The sequence below is a fragment of the Hippoglossus hippoglossus genome, chromosome 5 (assembly GCF_009819705.1).
Source record: "Hippoglossus hippoglossus isolate fHipHip1 chromosome 5, fHipHip1.pri, whole genome shotgun sequence".
Taxonomy (NCBI): domain Eukaryota; kingdom Metazoa; phylum Chordata; class Actinopteri; order Pleuronectiformes; family Pleuronectidae; genus Hippoglossus; species Hippoglossus hippoglossus.
Genome location: NC_047155.1, coordinates 67,169 through 90,000, shown reverse-complemented (window position 1 = coordinate 90,000; position 22,832 = coordinate 67,169). Strand labels below are relative to the sequence as shown.

The 22,832-nt window shown below is 42.9% G+C and overlaps 1 long non-coding RNA gene across 1 annotated transcript; it reads left to right on the top strand.

Moving 5' to 3' along the window:
- The first annotated feature begins 2,383 nt into the window (after positions 1-2,383).
- LOC117761573 lies at positions 2,384-22,074 on the top strand. Its single transcript, XR_004613852.1, has 3 exons — positions 2,384-2,394; positions 6,211-6,214; positions 21,929-22,074. It is a non-coding gene; the product is annotated as an uncharacterized LOC117761573 (long non-coding RNA).
- The last annotated feature ends 758 nt before the right edge of the window (positions 22,075-22,832 follow it).

The window sequence follows — 22,832 nt, the reverse complement described above, 5'->3', positions numbered from 1 at the left end:
TGCGAACGCAGCATCGGTTCCTGACCCATTCGTCGGGTCTGCAGCTTCGAATCAAGTGACTCCAGCAACACGCTGCTCCACACAGCACCAGTGATGATCACTGGATCTGAGCTGGACTCTGTAAAAGCTCGTTACTGCAGAAGTGCGGCTGTCGATGTGGTTGTGAAGGAAAAGTCGTGAATAATCATCATCAGAATGTAATTAAAGAATTATAATTAAAGCCTCTTCATAGAAACAAGAGATTCAACTGTTTCCACTGAATGGTCACGTAGGAAGGTTCTGTGTTGATGCAGTTAACCTGCAGCTTTGTGTGTTGCATAGCCTCCACAACCCACTGTGTGTGTGTGTGTGTGTGTGTGTGTGTGTGTGTGTGTGTGTGTTTGAGCTGACACACCCCTCTTAAGTACACTGTTGCTATGCTACAGTAGAAAACCACGTCAGAGGATGGTGCTATAAGTCCGACACTGATGAACATTTAATGGTTCTGTCGACGCTCAGCAGGATCCTCAAAGAAACTAATATCTGTCCAGTAAAGACAGATTATCTAAGATATTATAATATAAACTATAGAAATATCAGTAATAATGATTCAGAGGAGGCCGGAGTGAGGAGAAAACTGCTGCCTGTGAATTCACCCAAGACAAATGAACGATGAGATAAATGACGGTTGATACGAGGCGACGTCCCAGTGACGGCCGATATCACTTGGTAGTTGAGATCACTACCATCTGACATCAGACGCATCACCCAAGAGAAGCAGTTTAAAGACGTCATCGTGATTTATGTGTTAAGTCGTTTAGTTTGACCCTCAAACGAAGTTATCAAAATAAAAATGGCCCCTGATATGAAAAGGTTCTTCACCTGTGAAACACAAATTTCATCCTCTAACATTTCGGTGAAGTCGGTTGTGAGCAACACAAAGTTATTTTGTTTTGGGAGAAAGTGTCGGAGAGAAATGATGAGTTAACTGTGGATCCCAGGCCTTTCGGGGCCCCACCAGCCGAGTCCAGACTACTGTTGCATACCAATCCAATCAGTACGTTTTGGGCCCCATCCATCAAACTCAGCACTATCAGTCTAGTCATTAGTGGTGTTACTGAACCATGCTGCAGTTTCTGTTAACCCAAATGAGATGTCTGCAGAGCTGCACGCTATATTGTTCCCCAGCAGCTTTTTGATCTATGCCTTCATTTCCTGCCAGAGTCCGACTTGTTTTGCCTCAAACGAGGGGATGTGGTGAGTTTAGTGGCCTGGGGGAGACGGGGGAGACGGGGGAGACGGGGGAGGACGACTTCACATTCACGACACTGGGTTTTATTCAGACTCTTGTTGGCTTTCATTATATCTTTCATCGTTTTTAGCTAAAGTCGACTTGTTTTATGTAACAGCAGCTTTTTGTCACAGATTAATTATTTGTTCTTTTTAAACAGAACTTTTCTTGTGCAGTCATGAAACACTAACACACAATATTTATTAGATTATAAAAGGTCGTTCATTCATACTTTTGTGTTCAGGCTCCAATGAAATTAATTTTCTCTTATTTTGAAAGTGTGTTTCGTACAGACCAGTGATGACCAACAATCAAGACGTAAATTACAGACACACTCAGGCCGTCACATATTTCTCTGAAGCTGCATCACAGTAATAAACTTTATTTTTAAATGATTTCATTGGCTTATAAAGCTCTGAATGGTCTTGGTCCAACTTATGTATCAGATGTACTTTTACCATAAGAACCTTTTTATGGGTTAGGATTAGCAGAGAATGTGGACATTTTAAAAGATCGGCCCTTTTGTTCAGGCATTTAATTATATTTATTCATCTTTTATTTATTTATCCACCTGAGTTTTAAAGATACGTTATTTTATTTATTCAGTTATTACTTGCTTACTTACGCATTAGGCTCGTACGCATGAGGCTCGTACACGTGAACTCTGGGGACGCATGGTATTGACTTGACTAATGGTTGTTTTATAGCCAAACATCTCAGTTTCAGCAGCACCATTAGAATCAGCGATGACAATCAGAGTGATGAGAAAACCCAAACACATTTTCATGACGGCCGTACGTCTTCATAAAGCTCAACAGTGAACACGGCCGTAAAAGAAGAGAGGCGGGAAAGTAATTGACAATGGAGAAGCTTTAAAGGTTTATTAAATGAAAATGGACTCCCCGCCGAGCCGCTGTTTGATAACTGCCATTAAATAGTGTGTGTTCACAGGCAGTTGTTTTACCGACGCTGTGATTCAGACATTAAGCTTCTGGAGTGACGGCTCGTACGTGTGACTGTAAAATCCCATCATGCTCCAGGAAGCCTCACACCCACAAACTGTGTGAACGAGTCAGTGTGAGCAGGTACAACAAGTGTGTGTGTGTGTTTGTGTGTCTGAGTGTGTGTAGGAGGAAGTCATCCGTTATTTGAACCTCTGTGAGTTAAGTGACATTATGTTGATGTGTGTTTTATAGACTATGTAATGAAAACATGAGGCAGAGAGATAAAGACTGTGTGTGTGTGTGTGTGTGTGTGTGTGTGTGTGTGTGTGTGTGTGTGTGTGTGTGTGTGTGTGTGTGAGTGTGTGTGAGTGTGTGTGTGTGTGTGTATGAGACAGTGTGACATCACCATCAGTTCGTGAGCTGCTGCTCTGAAGCCTCAGTTTAAACATCTTGTTCAGTGCCATCTTGGTTTTTTAAAACCAGAAGTAACCCTATTTGGAGGAGAGGGGGTGGAGCCTGACTGAGAGCTGGAGGACACGCCCACCTGTACCCTGCCTGCTGCACCCATTGGACGGTACTAGCTGTCAATCACACTGCGGTACCCCCCCAACACATCCGGTGCTTTATGGTCTGTTTGACTCTAAATGATCATAATTCACTAAATGAACATCAGCTGTTTGAAGAAGACTTGAAACTAGAGACTGAGACAGAAACTCCTGAATGTTTACTGACGTTATAAAGTGAGAAGTAGAGTCACTTTCTATAGAAACTACCAGAGGAGTCGCCCCCTGCTGGTCACTACACAGAACACAGGTTTCAGACGTCAGATGTTAAAAAACAGAATCTGAAGCTCTGTGACCTCAGGTCATTTTAATCTTAAAACCTTTGCACAGTTTTGCTACAGTTCTCGTGTTGAACGACAACATTTCTCAGGTTTGTGTCACAGGTGTTGTTGTGAAAGACTTTGAGGTTGAAGTTTCTTTCTTTCATCGACTCTTCAGTAAATCTCATGTCTTCATACAGAAGTTTGAGGTTTGTTTGATTGAATGTTGTCTTCACTGCCGTTGGAAAGTTTGAACTTTCTTCAACATCTACCTGACACAACAAAACAAAGGAGGAACAGTGAGCTTCATGCAAGAACATGTTCGTAGTCATATCCTAAATCTCTCTTACATTTGCTCCTGAGTTTTTACAAAAATTACACAAATCCAACAAACTCCTCGGAACAAACTGATCTTTTGATTTAATTTATTTAAGAAGCGTTTGAAAAATTCTGGTGAAATGTTTTCAGATTCAACACAAAGTGAAGGAGTTTAGTGTATTTAATCTGCCTGTGATCTTCAGACATCACCACTGAAAACCTGCTATATTTAAACTCACACACACACAGGTGTGCTGTTGTGTTTCTTATGGAAATAAAAAGCTGTGGATCAGACTCCAGCCTCAGGAAAACAAAGACTTTCCTGAACGTGTCACTGTTAATGTTTCTTCTGAAGCTTCACACACACAAACGCAGCTGAAACACAGCAACACGCTATCTGATCTTTTCTCAAAATACATCTGCTGCAGTTTTTTATTTGTGAACATGCATTTGCGACGATTGTTCTTCATCCTCATCCCTGAGTTTTATACTTGAAAAAAACGTGGTTATGCTGAAGATACGGTATAAAATCACATCTCTGTATTTTTAGTCTGAACGATGAATTTATGCGTGTATGTGTTTTTCCAAACTTAGACTCACAGACACACAAAACCCATGACTGTTACTTCACGTGTCCTACAAGTACACAAGAAGCAATATGGTCATTAACAGTAGGGGGCAGTGTAGCAGACATTTATGAAAAAAGTTTGATAGACCAAGTTCACAATTACTCAAATCTGTAGATGTTTCATCTCATCATCAAAATATTTGCTGACAGATCAGCATCATTTGAGAAGTCAACATGGAAAAATGGAAATGTCTGTTACGCACATTAGCGTTACGTCCAATAGGGATACGTCTGATTCAGTTAAGTCCGATATTACGTCCGTGCAGTGAGAACAGTGAGATTCCTCCACAGTCATCAGTGGTGAAGCGGTAAACTGTGTGTTGCCATGTTAACAAGTTTGCATAAGGCAGATACAAGGTTTTCTGGTGCCCCCTACAGGAATTCTCCGGCAACACACATTGTCTTTATGTGAACAATTACCATGATGATGCAGCTTTGATTTAAATCTTTGTAGAATTATTGTTTCCTGTGAAACTAAAGGTCACAGACGAATCACATCTCACCTTTACGTCTGTAATAATTATAATGATGTGATACTTTGTCTTTAATTTAGAGACGATGATGAAACCATTTTAAAACCTTCTGCACACTTTCAGAAAAGTCAGTCTGAAGTCGATGCCTTTAAATCTAAATCCCCTAAGAGTTCAAATTCAGGGTCGTTCTTCTGTTTCAAAGAGAAGAAAACATCAAGTGAATCGTGTTTGAAGTCTGACGTTGCTCTAAAGGAGACGCGTTGAATTCAGGATGTGATTGTTTACCTCACAAAACAAAGAGCTGAATGAAGCTCCTCGACCATCACGGTTTCTAGATGAACTCTCTGAGTCTTTACATGAGACGACATGTTTTCAGTCGGAAATTCATCCTCTGTAAATGAGAACTTATCTGATCTGTAAGCACATAAAAATCTGGTCAACTGATGTCAGAGTTATTGAGAATTAAGAACAATACAAACGGGGGATCCAGTGCAACAGTGAGTTCACAGTAACTGTGTGTTTCTGCTAATAAAAGTGTAACATCAATCGTTTTACAAAGAAACCTCCAGTAAAATCGAGAAAATATTCCCATCTTTTCCATAAATAATTAATTTCAAAGAAGAAGCAGTACATGTGAAATCTTTTGAATATATTCATTTTCCCCTTCAGCTTATTTTTTAAGACAAATTTTTTTTGTTGTTGTTATTCAGCTCTGAAAAGCCCAGATTCTTCTATTTGAAGTTTGTTGTCTTGAGGAAATAAATGAACACATTAAGTCACATTGGGTCAAGATGTTTGTTAAAGTGACTATTTATAGTTGATTTAAAGGGCCCTTATTGTGTAAAATACATTTTCTGGGCTTTTACTATCCATAATGACTTGAAGGGGCCAGTAGGGGGCCTCAAAGTATGAAAACAGTCACTCCGGACTGTTTCACTCTGTCCATTCTAAGAAATGTGTTATTGAAACGTCTCGTTTCGTACTTCCTCCCCCGTATGATGTGATTCCGGTTCGCACTCGTCTGTCAGCCCCACCCAGCCGGTACCAGTCCAGCCTCCGAACCCACCACCCCCACTCCTCACCACCTCCCCTCCACACCACCCCCACTCCTCACCACCTCCCCTCCACACCGTACGTGACACCAAGCAGACTTGTTGCTGAGCTAGCAGCTTGTTAGCTACCACAGGCTAACCACAACAAACAGCACTGAAGAAACACTGCAGCGTGGAGGGATGTAGGAAGAGAATGTGTCCTCCTGAGAACGTTTCTGTTAGAGACCAGCGGTTACGCTTTATTTCTTCTGCCGTGTCGCTGTGCTCAGTACGGAGTAAAGTCTACGTTACTCGTTACTCTGGACTGAAACTCCATAGTGAAACTCCGTACTGTAGCTCAGGACGTTACTCCTACACTGACTGTCCTGCTAAGACTTGAACAGACATGAGGACGGTGTAACTTTCCGTTCAGAAACATCCGGTTGTAACGACTGTGAATATGTGGCTGGTTTTCTATAGCTGCAAACATCACGTGACTTTCAGCTGTGTTTACCAGAGGGAACGCACCAGAATGAGACCGGTGATTGGCCTGGTCGCGTGTCACTCAAAGTGCAGTCAGCCAATCAGAGGAGGAGCTCAGGAGGCAGGTCTGCAGCTCCAGAGGCAGGAGAGAGGAAGTGGAAATACACACTGCAGCAGTTTGTCCACTTTAAACCACTGATACATCATCTTAGGGAACCAATACCTCACAATAGGTCCCAGAAAGGTGTAAAGTATGGGCCCTTTCAATGGTTTAACACAGAGGTAAAGCTCATAGTCACTAACGTAGAGTTTAACTGATCCGGGTACAATGTGTTTACTTGTTGAATAAAACAACTGTATTTTGATTGAAGGACAAACTATAAAACCACATGAAAATATGAACCCCAGGATGTGGAGATTAACTGTGTCAGCATCAGGAGGAATATGTATATATGTAATATGTTCTGTCAGGATAGAACCTGAAGATTTGGACGGGTTTGGACATCAGCTAAAGAAAACACAGTGAGGTTGATCCTCACACCACCTTCAGTTACCACGGTTACGAGTTTAAACGTGAACGCTCACAACCTTTAATCTTCCCGAAGGACTGGCTACACAGAGAAGTGCACTGACGATGTCATCAGGTCCATCACAACTCTGGCCAATCAGAGGATGACATCAGAGGTCAGGGATGTCACCTTCAGATCAGGGAGTCGTCCTCAGGTCTAGAACAGCAAAGCTGGTATACACAGAAAAGACTAAGGCAATTATTATTATTGTGACTCCAGACACACGTGAGATTCAGGCAAAGACGGACTGTAAGATAACACCTCAAGTTGAGGTAATGGACACCTCCTCCCTGATGGGCTGAATGAATTCTATGCTAGCTTCACACACCAGTGAAGAAAACACCTCCCTGATGATGAGCAGTCTGTCCACAGCTGATGTGAGGAGGACGCTGAACAGAGTCGACCCACGAAAAGCTGCAGGACTGGATAACGTACCTGGTCAGGTATAGAAAGACTCTGCTGTCGTACTGACTCCATTCAAACAACATCGTGCCTGAGCCCAGAAATCTCCTGTAATCTGCCTCATGACCTCCTGCCTGTAGCCGGGTCATGGGTCACACCAACGCCAGACAGACCGTCTGTGTTCACACCAACACGTCATGTGCCGTCACATTGAGCACGTAGGCTCCTAAGGGCTCCATGTTAGCAGATGGGACATGGACCAGACGAAAGAATCAAAGTACACGTTAAATAAATGTTGAAGAAAAGATGGTTTCTGTCATTTCAGGTCGTTCTTATCTCACTGAGGTTTGCTCATGTTTCTGATCAGTTTGGTTTGAATTAGTTATTTCATGATATAATAACAGGCTGAGACGTCATGACTTGTATTTTTCTTTCTTCTTTAAAAGACAAACATATTAAAGATGTTTTCAGTAATAGATGAGGAAGACCTGCTTCTTACATTCAGAACAACAACCTGTGTTTCTTCACAACCTCAACAACTGCAGTTGTCAAGTTCCAGAGTGAAGTAAAAAAGTGGAATTGAGCGTGATTGTGATTTGTGACACGACTACTTCTAAGCCTGGATTGGTCTTTGCTTCTCCAGACGTCAACGTTAAGTCAACTTTAATAGTCGTCAGGGAGCCGCGGAGAAACAAAGAGACGCTTTGTCTTCTTTGTTTCCAGCCTGTTGCATCACTGCCTCCTGTGTTATTCTTCTTTATCTGAATCCCTGCTCCAGGAGTCTGTGAGTTCAAGGTCATGACGTCCTCTTCAGGGTTCGTTCTACTCTTACATCAAACTCACGGATGTTCAACAATGTGAAGGTATAAACACTGTGAGGTGTCATCATCCTGCACATTTTAACACCTTAACAACCTGCAGACGTGTGTGTTGGTAGTTTAAAATGTGTATAAGTGGACATACAGTATGTCCTGTATAATGTCCTGAAATCATATTTCACATGTGACTGGGTTGTAAAGAGCGATCTATAAGCTTTAATGGTGTTTCATGAGCCGTACTTTATGAATCAGCAGAAACCAGCTTTTAAACGACTGAGTGACTTTTCTTTCGATGAATTCGTTCTGTTCCCTTCGCTCTGGTTTTAAAATACTCAGTTGGTTCTGTGCTTAACACTTTTACATCAAACTTATTCTTTAACTTGAAACAAATCACTTTTATAAAAAGTTGTTCAGCTCATTTTAGAGAAGCTCTTCATCACTTTACATTCATTCAACATTTACTAACATTGTGGCTCCAAATCAGGCAAATGAGAGCACGATTCATTTTTAAATCTGCCAGGTGTGTGTGTGTGTGTGTGTGTGTGTGTGTGTGTGTGTGTGTGTGTGTGTGTGTGTGTGTGTGTAGTTAATATAACTGCTAAGTTGTTATTGGCAGTAGAAACATGGAGATGCAGCCAATGTTTAATCATATGTTTCTGAATGAAATGTCCACTGATCACATACAGAAGTGGAAGATGTTGTTTCGTGCTGTACTTATACTTGATGGTTTCTTTCCTTGTGTTTTATAAAGTTCTTTTTTGTGAATGTAAAAGTTCTGCAAAGTTAAAAAGTCTGTGCTAAGCTGGCCAATCAGAGCCGACTGGACTTTAGATAACACAGCTTGAGAAAAAGATTGAAACATTACTACAAATATGTGAGAGTGAGCAATTCATTGACTCTGTAGCCAGATGTAGATTTTTATAGGGCTTGAAATGTTGAAGCTGACACGCTCCCATGTCCCAACACAACTGGACGAACTCTTATTGCGGTTCGATCCTCAGTGTTCCCCATCTGCATGCCGAAGTGTCCCTGGGCAAGATACTGAACCCCTCAATTGCCCCTCATAGATGTCGAATGCACTACTTGTAAGTCGCTTTGGATAAAAGTGTCGGCCAAATGACATGTAATGTAATGTAATATTGTGACGTTACCCACAACTCTAGATCAGCATCAGAAGCTGCTGCACCTGCTGTCGACACGTCAGACTGGCACATCGGAGCAACGACCAAAACATCAACTCCAGCCAGGGCTAAGTTTGAGGTTGTGAGCAAAGTAAGAGAAGGAACCGTCACTCCACCACTGTCATTACACAACAGGTGTGAACCGCTGCTTCAGGATGACGTGTGTGAAAACTCTCTGAGGGAACCAAGCACGTTAATGTAAGGCTGATCAGACAAATAGGTCCTAAACTCACTGGTAGATTGAGAAGCAGAAGAAACAACCTGAAATGTGTGCTTGAATAACAAAACTGTAAATAACATTATCCTTACAACACGTCTGATTGTTCACGCTGGGTCCTTGTTGAATGTTTGTGAGACTTTCTCACTGTTCCTGTTATTATCTAATGATTTGTAATGTTTGTGAGACTGTTGCTCTGTTGATCTTCTCCTTCCAAGACATCAACTGAGCCAGTTAGAAATAATCAAGAGGTGTTTCACCTTTTAAACTCAAATTAAAAGATTCATTGGAAGTAGCTGGTGCGTCAACATGTGTTCATCCCATGTGACTTACTCCTTTATCATTTCATTTCTGCCACTTGAGTTTAGGGTTAGTTTCTCTGTCTAGTGTATCCTGCTTCTTTAATGCTTATGATCATCTTATTCTCAATTCTAGTGATATTTACTTTTAGGCACTGGCTCAGCATTACTCGGTAAACATCTAATATTTTTAATTTATAATACACTTATACCTTCTATTCTATTTTACTTCATAGTATGAACTGTACTGAAATCTTGGAGCAAGCAGGCACAAGAATTGAGTTGATATTAGGCCGACGTTGTCATGACTCCTCAGGTGCTGCCTGTTAAAATGTACATACTGAGAATAAAGATGGAGGACGTACCGGTTTGAGCTGCTTCCTCGTCCTCTTTTCAGTTGCTCGGTCAAACTCGTCCACCTCGTCCACCGTCCACTCGTCGGTCTGGACGAGTAAGATCTTGATCTGCTCTCTTCTTCCCTCTTTTAGAACAATGTCCTTCTCTCTCTCTTTTTGTAAATTGTGTCCTTGTCACTTCTTCCTCTGAATAATTCTAGCATCTTTCTCCTTCACTGTGAACGCTGCCCTGTGCGACTTACTTTCTTCCTGTTCAGATTGAGTTTTTCTCTCCACCATCTCAAAGTGTTTGTTCATTGTGTGAACTGTTGTGTTTCTATAATCTTGTCCGGTCTCGACCTTCCTCTGTACTGAGCCTTCAGTTCACGTTATGATTTGATGAAATGTAAATAAAACTGAATTGAATTTCTCTCCATATGAACAATGTCCTTGTCTTTGTACTTTTTGTGCAGTGTTGTCGTGTCTGATTCACTCTGAAAGACTCGTCTCCTTATGAAGATCTCATGATCATCTCAGTGTGAAGTTGGGAATTTCTACAAACTTTTCTGGCTGTGACGATATGAATTCATGGTGTGAAAGATGCTCTTCTTCCCTGTTTATCTCCTGGTGTGTGGTTCCTGAAGTTATGACACAAGATCACACCGTTAAACACTCTCGCCCTTAACGCTCTCGCTCTTAACGCTCACGCTCTTACTGCTCTCGGTTTTATTCTTCCATCGCCCCCTGGTGTCTGGCTGCAGGTAAGCTCATAAACCTCCACTCCTCCATGTTACCAGATGGGACATGGACCAGACTAATAATCACAGTAGATGTTGACTAAAAGTTTCTCAAAGTGGTTTCTGTCATTTAAGGTAGTTCCGTACCCTCATCACTACAGCAGCGTATGCATCTGAAATAAGTAAATATATCTTTTAGCTTTATTTCTGAAGAAAGTGGAGACGTGTCCTCGAGAATTTCAACTTTCAGTTGCTGCGATCTGTCTTTTCCAAACTGAGTCCTGCAGAAACTCAGTTAAGACTCAGTGACCCAAACCTGGAGAACCAGCTGTGAGTAGCATCAGCATCATCACTACCATCTGACATCAGACCCCTCACCAAGGAGAAGCAGCTCCAGCTGTTGAATCAGTTTGTGAACACGAACATAAACTGGAGTAACTGATGTTGGCAGGGATCAATATCAAAGTTCTTTGTCTTTACAAACTGAATTAAAACTCTTCTGATGTTTGTCTTCATCTGATTCATCATCAGACTCCGGAATTAAATGGTCTGTATTTATATAGAGACCATGTAATACAGCCAACACTTTAGATGCTAATGTTAACTCTGTATTTCTGCTGAGTCTTGTTTGTTCATGCTGAAATTTCAGCTCCGCCCCTTCACCTCGTTTCAGAGCATTTTAGTTGTTTACTTGCTCGGTTTGTCCAAAATATCCGTTTGGCAGAAAACAGAGGCTCAGTTTCCATCGAGCGAGCGTGGAGGCCCGGAGGCTTCTGCTTCTGTCTGACTGGATCTGTTTATGCAGCTATTTTCATCCGTACACTTGTTTTTGGAATAATGTGTTGTGCGAGCCCCATTTACCCTCAGTCACTTCATGCATCTTGCATCTATCAGAGTGGATATGTAAAAAAGATTCAAGAGGGATTTCAGTCTGATGGTTTGAACGTCACGAGGTGAAATGAGACAGATTCTCTGCAAAGTCCTTCACGAGATGCAAATCATGTTCCTGCTGTTTGTATTTATAACACATAAAATAACTCAAAGCTTTGCTGAACTTTGCTCTGTGAGAGGCTCTTGTTCTTAAAGTGTTTCTCGTGATCATGAATCTCTGTCTCTGGTGCCACATGTTTTGAGCTGGGGCGACTTGCAGCCCAGCAGAATCATTTTAATGGGAGAAAGCAGCTGCTTGTAGCGCGACTGCTCTTTGGCCAAATCATCATTTTAAATGAACGTTAGAGATCGTTATCCTTTTAGCAGGGTTCACTAGCGCGAGGACGGGGGTGAATGCATCATGGATCACACCAGGTTCCACTACTTTCTCAACTTGCGCCACATCATCTAGAAATATATCGACTGCACTGTTCATGCGTGAGATCGACTTACATTACATTACATTTCATTTAGCTGACCCTTTTATCCAAAGTGACTCATCAACGATGAGGAACAAACCCAGAACAACAAGAATCAAGAAAGTAACATTTTCTTCAAGAAAGCCAAATTACAAAGTTCTACATGTTAGTGACATTTAAGTGCTACTAAAGCTCTACTTTTTTTTTAATTTTTAATTTTTTTTATCCGAGGTTTGGTGTGAAGAGATGTGTCTTCAGTCTGGAGGAAGATGTGGAGACTTTCTGTCCTCATGTCCATGTGGAGCTGGTTCCACCGTTTAGGAGCCAGGACAGGAAACAGTCGTGATGTTGTTGAGTGACAGCTGTCCCTCACAGTGAGGGAGCAGCTGATTGGTCGATGCAGAGCGGAGTTAACGGGCTGGGGTGTAACATTTGACCATGTCCTGGATGTAGACTGGACCCGATCCGTTCACAGCACGGTACCAAGTACTAGAGTTTTGAAACGGATGCAGCCACTGGGAACCAGTGAAGGGAGCGGAGGAGTGTGAGTGAACTCAGGTTAAAGACCAGTGGAGCTGCTGGTTTCTGGATGAGCTGCAGAGGTCGGATGGCAGCAGCAGGTAGACCTGCCAGGAGGGGGGGGCAGTAGTCTATAGGCCTGAGATGACAAGAACCTGGACCAGAACCTGGACCAGAGCCTGGACCAGAGCCTGGACCAGAACCTGGACCAGAGCCTGGACCAGAGTCTGGACCAGAACCTGCGCTGCCTTCTGAGTTAGAAGGGGACGTGTTCTCCTGATGTTGTGCAGCATGAATCTACTTCACGTTGTTGAAACCCACAATGTCTCCAACAGTGAAACTGGCCTCCTCTACCGAGCAGCCTCCACCCGACAAGATCTTCACTGCATGTCAGTGCGTCAGTTTCACCAGTAGAGCGATGCAGACAGTCTGTGTTACTGTGAGCACTTTGATCCTACGGGTCAGGTTGGTTTTGTCCGGCTCCATCAGATGACAAAGGTTCATCCTCTGAGGAGAATCTAGACCCTGGTCCTCCAAAGAGACTCAAACAATCCACACCAGCTCCACAGATCCTCTAAGAACATGATGTCATGGTTCAAAGGAAGGGATTGGTCAGTGGGCGGAGCTTTTATACTGTTTGATCTCTTATCTCCAACTTAACCTGGAGCAGGTTAGTTGTTCAGCATAAGTTACCATGGTGATTTACCCTGATAACAAGCGAACGAGCTTCATAGGATTGAAAACTCTGAATTAAACCTGAAGTTACCTGATAACCACAAATCCTGCTTCTTAGTTCAGGTCTGAAACAAATTCAAAGCCGATAATCTTTCCTTCAGTCGAAAACTAATCAGGGAGAGTCAGATCTGATCAAACAAGATAGTTGCAGTGGATTCAGAGTTTGTCCGATGGCAGAACATGCACATTTAAAGTTGTTGTGTGCAATGTTACTGATGAATTCTTATGTTCACAGATACTTTAAAAGTCTAAAATTTAATTTTGAATAATCAAACTCTAAAAATGTCTTAAAATTTCTGGAATTTGAACGAGGGGAGCCATTACATTTTATCTGTGGCAAAATTAATATTTCTTTTTATTATTTTATTATTCATTTATATTTTACCAGAATTTAGTTCATCACAAAGGTTATTTCTGCATGGTCTTTGTGTAGCCCATGTTGAATGGGTAGCACACACTCCATGCAGTGGGTGATGGTAATTCAACTTGTGTGGCGAAGCTTTGAAGCTGTTAGAAAAAACAAGAACACGCATGTCTCAGCGAACACGAGCACACGCCCTCGTCATGTAACCGTCATGTAACCGTCATGTAACCGTCATGTAACCGTCATGTAACCACTGTCTGAAAAGGAAAGGTTGATGCTTCTAATAGTGAAGTTGATAAAAGGGCCACATGCTGACTCATGAGCAAACACTCAGCAAAACACAGTCACAGTGTAATTTGTTGACTAGTTTATTTCTTTCACTTCAATAATGGTTAAAATTGTTGACGTCTTAAAAAGGTCTTAAAAGATATTAAATTTTAATTTAAAAAATGTGCCCCTGTTCATCACTTTAATGTCGCAGTTGGTGAAAGTAGGTAAACTTTAATTGGTTTATTTCCTGCTGGGAGTTTGTGTATATGCATGAACTGTGTGTGTTTCTAGCTGTTTGTATATATGATGTGTGTGTGTGTGTGTGTGTGTTGTCATCGCTGTAAGTGATTTTATTGTGATTTCTATGTTGACTCTGGGGACAGGAGCCTTGAGCTAAAACTGATCCAAACAAACACGACAGAATAAATCACACGTCCTGAACCCACGCAGAAATCTGCAGCATCCAGCATCTGTTGACCTCAGGACAATATTGTACAATGTGTGCGGCAGTGAATGTGTGTATGTGTGTAATCCTGCAGGAAATAAAACAACAGCGACAGTTCAGGTTCTGGATTTTCCCTCGAACACGACAGGGCTCCAGAGTGCGACCATTTTGTGAGTGAGGCGGAGTTTACACACACACAGGCCCCGCCCCATTCACTCACACAGACAAACAGACAGTGAAGCGGAGATGAGAGAGAACTCGTCAAACCGAGTTTCCACCACGAATGCAAAATGATCAGGATCAGAGCAGAAGCAGCAGTTGGTTTGTACCGCGTCAGAGTCCGAGTGTCCTCCTCCACATTATAGTCTTTACACTTTACATTTGGAAGACGCTTTTATCCAAAGCAACTTACGTTTAGTGCATTCAACATCTATGAATAGTTTTTTATCGTGACAGAACTTAATATTTTTAATAATAATGCACCAAGTGAGAGGTTTCCTTGTTCAAATCACAGTTTTAGTTCTGAGAATTTATTTCATATCCAAGCAAAACTGCTATTTGTTTGTTCAAACTGAAGTAAATGTCTCTCTCTCTTTCTCTCTCACACACACTCACTCTCACACACACACACACACACACACACACACACACACACACACACACACACACACACACACACACACACGGTGGATTGCAGTTTTACCCGTGGACTCAGGGTGGATCCGCAGGTCGGGGGTGTAGGGTCGTAAAAAGAACGATTCTGATTAATAGCAGTTGGGTTCAGTGAGTCATCATCATTCATGATTAATGTGTGAAATATTATTTCATTCTCTAAAATGTTAACCACAAAGAGAATCTTGTACATTTCTGCAGCGAGCTCGTTCAGTACCGATGGAGTCTAACTTCTTTAGTTTAATTACTAGTCAATGAAGACATGGGGTCTATTTCTTACACTGGCAGAGTGCAGTTAAATGTTCAGTCTGCAGGGGGCGTGTCTGTGTGCAGGGGCGTGTCTGTGTACAGGGGGCGTGTATCCGTACAGGGGGCGTGTCTGTGTGCAGGGGCGTGTCTATGCACAGGGGGCGTGTCTGTGTGCAGGGGGCGTGTCTGTGTGCAGGGGACGTGTCTGTGTGCAGGGGGCGTGTCTGTGTGCAGGGGCGTGTCTATGCGCGGGGGCGTGTCTGTGTGCAGGGGGCGTGTCTGCGTGCAGGGGACGTGTCTTCGTGCAGGGGGCGTGTATCCGTGCAGAGGCGTGTCTGTGTGCAGGGGCGGGTTTATGCACAGGGGGCGTGTCTGTGTGCAGGGGGCGTGTCTGCGTGCAGGGGACGTGTCTCCGTGCAGGGGGCGTGTCTGTGTGCAGAGGCGTGTCTGTGTGTAGGGGGCGTGTCTGTGTGCAGGGGGCGTGTCTGTGTGCACTTGGTGTTTTGGTGACAGGATGCGCCTGCAGGGAGAGATTGAGATGTACTGTGTGTACGTGTGTTAGCGACATGGTTTAATACTTTGATCCTTTAAGTAGCTTCATCCTGTGAAATGACTATTTATTTGGTGGACAGATAGTTTACAGATTTACCTTGTGACAGCCCCCCCCCTCTGGGACTTGAACACTGACCACAGTGACTCTACACTGTTGTGTGGTGCACACTCCCCTTAAAGGGAAGGATAAGGGAAGTTGAATATATGACTGAATATATGAACCGTCGACACCTTTTAAATCCAACTGAGATTATTTACAACACAATTCCTTCTGTTTAGGCCTAAAAATACACAAACGACTGAAACTGTTCAAACGAACAAAGAAATGAAAGTTCACCGTCTGCACCTCTGCCAGCGTTTGTTGTTGGGTCGATATTTGAGCGCATCAGGATTTAATGATGGTTGTTTAGTTTTATGATGGAAGTGCTGCAGCTTTCGACTGATGGACCACTCGCAAGAATCAGACACACACAAGTACGTGATGTATGATCTCATCTCTGAGATTCACTGTGAGGTTGCCTATGAGCAAGGCACTTCATCAGAGACTGAAGGAGCTGTATCGGACACTTTATATGTTCATGAGATGAGTAAAAATATATTTCTATTTAAGACCTGAGCACTGACACTGCAGTGATTTGCAAAGGGCGTGGCAAAATGGCCACAGCGCCCCCTACAACTCTCATTCTGGTTTCACCAATCTTCACGAAATTCAGTACAATCGTGTAGCATGACCAAACGGACGGAAAAGACTCAAAGACCATTATGCTAAACCCAACAGGAAGTTGGCCATTTTGAATTAAGTGGTCATTTTGGCTTTTTTACACGTGTTGTATTTTAACGAGGGTTAGTCAAACCGTATGACCGTGGCGTGGCGTCCAATTTCAATAACTCACCATGAAAACAGGAAGTTGTAGTTTCTCGGACATACATGGTCCAATCTACTCCAAACATTACATGTATGACAAGAGTCCCGGTCTGACCACATCTACACAAAATATTTAATATATAAATCACAGCACCCTCTGGTGGCAACAGGAAATGTCTTGTGTTACACTGTGATGTAATCCTCCTTGTGCATTGACCACAACGATGTCAAACTTTATGAAAAGGATTTCAAGACATTGATGATGAAATTGCGTCAAAACTGTTAGTTTTCGTTTGGCGTTGCGTCAAATTTCAAGGACTCGCCATGACACAGGAAGTTGTGGTACCTCCACTGTGCATTGTTGAATCAGCCCCTCACTGACCTGAACAGATCTATTTGTCTGTATTCAGTCATATTCATGGCGCCACCTACTGCTATCTTGAAGTAAGCTTTTATTCAACTTACATGAAATTTTCACGATGTGGTCTACACTTCATGGCGTGGACCGTAATGCATGTTTAGAAGGCTTGGTCTAGCGCCGCATGACTGACACAGGAAGTGACATGTTAATCCTTTCTGCCCAAATCGCACGCAAAACGTAGCTGTTTCACTTGGTCTGTGTCCAAACATCGCCCCGCAGCTAGCCCCCACGTGGTGTGAGTGCTTGCAAGTGCTGCTAGTTTTTCAGCCTTAGTTTTGAGGATTTTTTATAATAATAATAATAATTCCCATAAATTCTAGAGGTTGGGTGATGGAAGACACCAGAGTCAGTTTCAGTAGATCATGTTTTCTGATCTTTAAATCTCCCTGGGGGGTTTCTCCCTTTGAAACGATGGGTCCTCAGTGGTCAAACTCTACCAGACTGACGTCCAATCACCCATTTGACCTCAGGTGTTTTGGTAAGTGATGCTTTCACAGTCAAGAAGCTTTGATTTTCTTTTGTGTCACAGTTAATCTAAAACTATAATTAGCATGTGAGCAGATTTGCCTGCGGACCTCTTCTTGCTTTAGCTGATTTGCTACGTAAGAAAGCGACAGTGAGCAGCTAATAGGACGACTTTGAAGTCTGAGGTCTAATTTGTCCCCATCGAGGGCCCGGCGGCTGTCGGAGAAAGTCCTCTGCCCCGTGTTTGACACGGGAAGTCGTGTTCGGAGGCTTTAATCACGCAGAGCGTCGCTGAGGCTCCTCTCATTAAACACCTCCTCACCCCCACCTCCACCCTCGCCTCCTCTGTTTGCTCTCTCATCTTCAGGATTTTATTTTACCCACAGAGTTTTTTCTGCTGCGTCTCCTCAGGCGTGACTCTCCTGATGGCAGATGGTGCGACTTTGCAAAGAGGAATCTCTGATGAGCACAGTTTTCTCGCCTGTTTGGTGTTTCAGTGACTCGCTGTGAACTTGAGTGTGTGTGAGTGGGAGGACGCAGTCGGGATCATTAATGATGGAGCAGCGTGAAGCTTGGATTGGATTTCTGCCTGACTGGTTAGAAAGTGTGCAGAGCAAACTCTTTTTCTGATCTGTTATTGTGTTGTTTACGAGGAAGGCTGGGTCATACCCCCCCGCCACCTCCTCCTCACAGCCAACATCTTGGAGACCTTGTTTTGTACGTTCCCTGGTTCATATTTTATTCTATAATAGACGTGCACAAATGTCACATGATAAAAGTATAACAATATTCTTCACCACTAAGTTTTATGTAGTGTCAAAAACATGCCTTCAGAACAAAGTGTTGGGAGACAGAGCTAATACACACACATCTATAAGACACACCCCCAAACACACACATCTATAAGACACACCCCCAAACACACACATACACACACCTATAAGACACACCCCCAAACATACATGTACACACATCTATAAGACACACCCCCAAACACACACATCTATAAGACACACCCCCAAACACACACATACACACACCTATAAGACACACCCCCAAACATACATGTACACACATCTATAAGACACACCCCCAAACACACACATCTATAAGACACACCCCCAAACACACACATACACACCTATAAGACACCCCCCCAAACATACATGTACACACATCTATAAGACACACCCCAAAACACACACATACACACACCTATAAGACACCCCCCCAAACATACATGTACACACATCTATAAGACACACCCCCAAACATACATGTACACACACCTATAAGACACACCCCCCAACACACACATACACACATCTATAAGACACACCCCCAAACACACACATACACACCCCTATAAGACACACCCCCAAACACACACGTACACACACCTATAAGACACACCCCCAAACATACACGTACACACATCTATAAGACACCCCCCCAAACATACATGTACACACATCTATAAGACACACCCCAAAACACACACATACACACACCTATAAGACACACCCCCAAACATACATGTACACACATCTATAAGACACACCCCAAAACACACACATACACACACCTATAAGACACCCCCCCAAACATACATGTACACACATCTATAAGACACACCCCAAAACACACACATACACACACCTATAAGACACACCCCCAAACATACATGTACACACATCTATAAGACACACCCCCAAACACACACATACACACACCTATAAGACACACCCCCAAACATACATGTACACACATCTATAAGATCCACCCCCAAACATACACGTACACACATCTATAAGACACCCCCCCAAACATACATGTACACACACCTATAAGACACACCCCCAAACACACACATCTATAAGACACACCCCCAAACACACACATACACACACCTATAAGACACCCCCAAAACATACATGTACACACATCTATAAGACACACCCCAAAACACACACATCTATAAGACACACCCCCAAACATACATGTACACACACCTATAAGACACACCCCCCAACACACACATACACACATCTATAAGACACACCCCCAAACACACACATACACACACCTATAAGACACACCCCCAAACATACATGTACACACATCTATAAGACACACCCCCAAACACACACGTACACACACCTATAAGACACACCCCCAAACATACATGTACACACATCTATAAGACACACCCCCAAACATACACGTACACACATCTATAAGACACACCCCCAAACATACACGTACACACATCTATAAGACACACCCCCAAACACACACATACACACACCCCCAAACATACATGTACACACATCTATAAGACACACCCCCAAACATACACGTACACACATCTATAAGACACACCCCCAAACATACACGTACACACATCTATAAGACACACCCCCAAACACACACATACACACATCTATAAGACACACCCCCTCGTCGCACTCGTCTGTCAGCCCCACCCAGCCGGTACCAGTCCAGCCTCCAAACCTTCTGTTATTATTTCTAATTGCTCCCCTGTCTGAGAATGACAGGGCATTTCAATGTTTTTGAAATTTAAAGGGGACATAGCATGCCCACTTTACCACAAGTTGATCTGGTTCCTTGGGGTCTTAATGAAATGTCTGTAACATACTTTGGTCAAAATACGGGGGTGGGGGGGGGGGGGGGGGGGGGGGGGGGGGGGGGGGGTGGGCCAAGACCATGTAGGGAGACTTCCAGTTCCTTGTGACGACACCAAACCCAGGAAGCGCAATCGAGTCGCTCAAGCATGACGTTTCTGACTTAGAGGAACTATAACAAAACGCACAAGTGTTTTTTCCCCAGAGTGTTTGGGTTGGTAGACATGAGCCAGATACCCACATTAACCTGTAGAAGCACTAACAAAGTGGAATTTGCATGATATGTCCCCTTTAAGTGAAATTCAGTGACACAGTGTAAAGCGCTGACATGTATTTATGGGTTAGGGTTAGTTTAGTTAGTTTGTATAACAACAAACTTGCGTCTAACCTGTGGTCGAACTGCTGTTAAATATCTGAGTCAGTAAAATCTGATGAAGAACTTTTAAACTCGTCTTCCTCAGAGGTGTCAGCCTCTGGTCTTTAATGAGCCCTTTTGGGTTTTCAACATGTTCACAGCACAGGTTGAAAAACTGAATCGTAAAAACTACTTGATGATTGACTTTTTTTTCTGATATCTGATATCTGCGCTCACTGAAGGACGAACCGTCAGAAGGTTTCCATCCTCAGGTCAAACTTCTCAGGTCTTCAAAAATTCTAAATGTAATAATCTGCATTTCAGGCTTTTTAAAGTCTTAAATATGGTTAAATATTGTGTACTAACTTTTAAACGTCTTAATTATTCTCAATTTTCTTTTCTGTCCTTTAAAAACGATTTGTCTGTTTTTGTGTCAACTCGCTGTAATGAAACAGGAAGTGATCTCAGTTCTCTGTCTATTGACAGACTGAGAGAGAACCTAGGGCCAGAGGCATCATATTTTCAGGTTGTGCATTCGTCCTGCTATTGTACACACGATAAAAGGCCTTGAGGATCCTTTCGAAATTTGGTATGAATGTTCACTTAGACTCACGGATTAACTGATGGTCTAAGGTCAAATTTCAAGGTCAATGGGACCTCACGAATCCGTTTTTTGGCCTCTTGAACACATCTCTAGTCTGTTTTCAAGGAATTTCTTCTCATTTTGACCAGTTGTCTCTTTCACTCAAAAACGAACTGATTAAATTTAAGGGGGGGAAAGGTCACGTTGACCTCAAATGAAAAATAAATGTATGTCGACTGAAACTCTGGTTGGTGGAGAAATAAAGCCACAGTGAGGGGCTGCAGTGATAACAGGTTTTATTGTGAAGGTGGATTGTGTGCAGCTCTCTCATGATGGATGGAAGAATGGAAGAGGGAGAATAATGTGTGAAGAAGACAGTAATTAAGGCCTGAAGATTTATCGGCAGGCAGCTCTTTGTTCCATTCATCCTCTCCCTGTTTCTGTAACAGCTTCGATTTCTCTGCCTCCGACTCTCATCTGATTGTTTCTCTGTCCACTTCTTGTTCTCTGCTTCAATCCCACATTTTCCCGTCCTCTTGTTCTGCAACAGGCTTCTTCGACCACTCAGCTGGTTTTTCTGGCTCTAGTGGACAAAAGAAAACTGAAAACTTCAGCGAGCTGTTAGTGGGTTTAAAAAACAACAATCTTCAGGTTTCAAACCTTCAACCTTTACTCGTCATCTGTCTGTTTTCAGTTTGTATTTTTTATAATCTGAAAATTCACTTCATTCTAATTATTAGAATTTTGTGACTTATCTTCTAGAAACAGTTTCATTGTTGTTATCTACATCCAGAGAAATGAAATACATCACAATGAAGTGGTGCCATATTTAAAGTACATAAAAACGATCATTTAAGTTAGGTGGAAAAATTAAGACAGTAAGGATTAAATATTTCATTACATGTGCTCAGTGTGAACCTGCTCTCCTCTGTGAGGAGAACGAGGCTCCAGTGGTGGACCTGCTGGTCCTGGTGTTCTCTGGTGAATGGAGCTGTGAGCTCAGGTCCCACTAGAGGACGTCGGCCCTCAGGCCTCCTCATGGAGTCTGTTTCTCACAGTTTGGATGACAACACAGGAGCAGGATGGAGGCATGTTATGTTTTTTTCAGTTGTTTGATTACATTCGAAGAATCCTTCACTATTTACTGTTTTGCCCCCAACCCCCCCCCCCCCCCCCCCCCCCCCCCCCCCCCCCCCCCCCCCCCCCTTTTTGACATTGAAATAAGAATATTTGTTTCAGCTTAGTTGCTCAGTCAAACTTTTCTCCAGAAGCAGCTGAGGTTCTTCAGGCTGTGACGGAGGTGTTTGTTGTCAGGTCCCCGTCTCCAGTGAGAATCTGGTGTCGTTGTTCTTTTTCCAGAATCCTCAGTGAACAGGCAGCATTTCCGGATGTGATGTGATGAGCTGCAGCGTCCTGTCCTGTTTCATCTCCTTCTCTTTGGGCTCAGGAGACGCTGTGGCCTGACTCCTGCTCATGTCTTCATTCTTCATCTCTGATTTTTCAGGCTATAGTTCGATTTGCCTAAAGCTCCTTTAGTCTTTCCCACCATCACACTCTTTCTACTTCAGTTCTTCCTGTCACTCTGCTGTAATCGGACTTGTCCTCCTCTGTCTCCTCCTGTCACAGATTCTGTGAATGACCTGAAAATAAAGACATTTCCACTTTTTCTTCAGAGACGTCAGTTTCACACCAGTTAACTGCCCCCGCATGTGTTTACAGGTTTTAAGGCTGATTACAACCGTTCTCAGGCTGATGGTTCTTGGACTCTCAGGAATCATAAAGGAGAAAAGAAATTTTAGCATTTTGAGTAGTTTT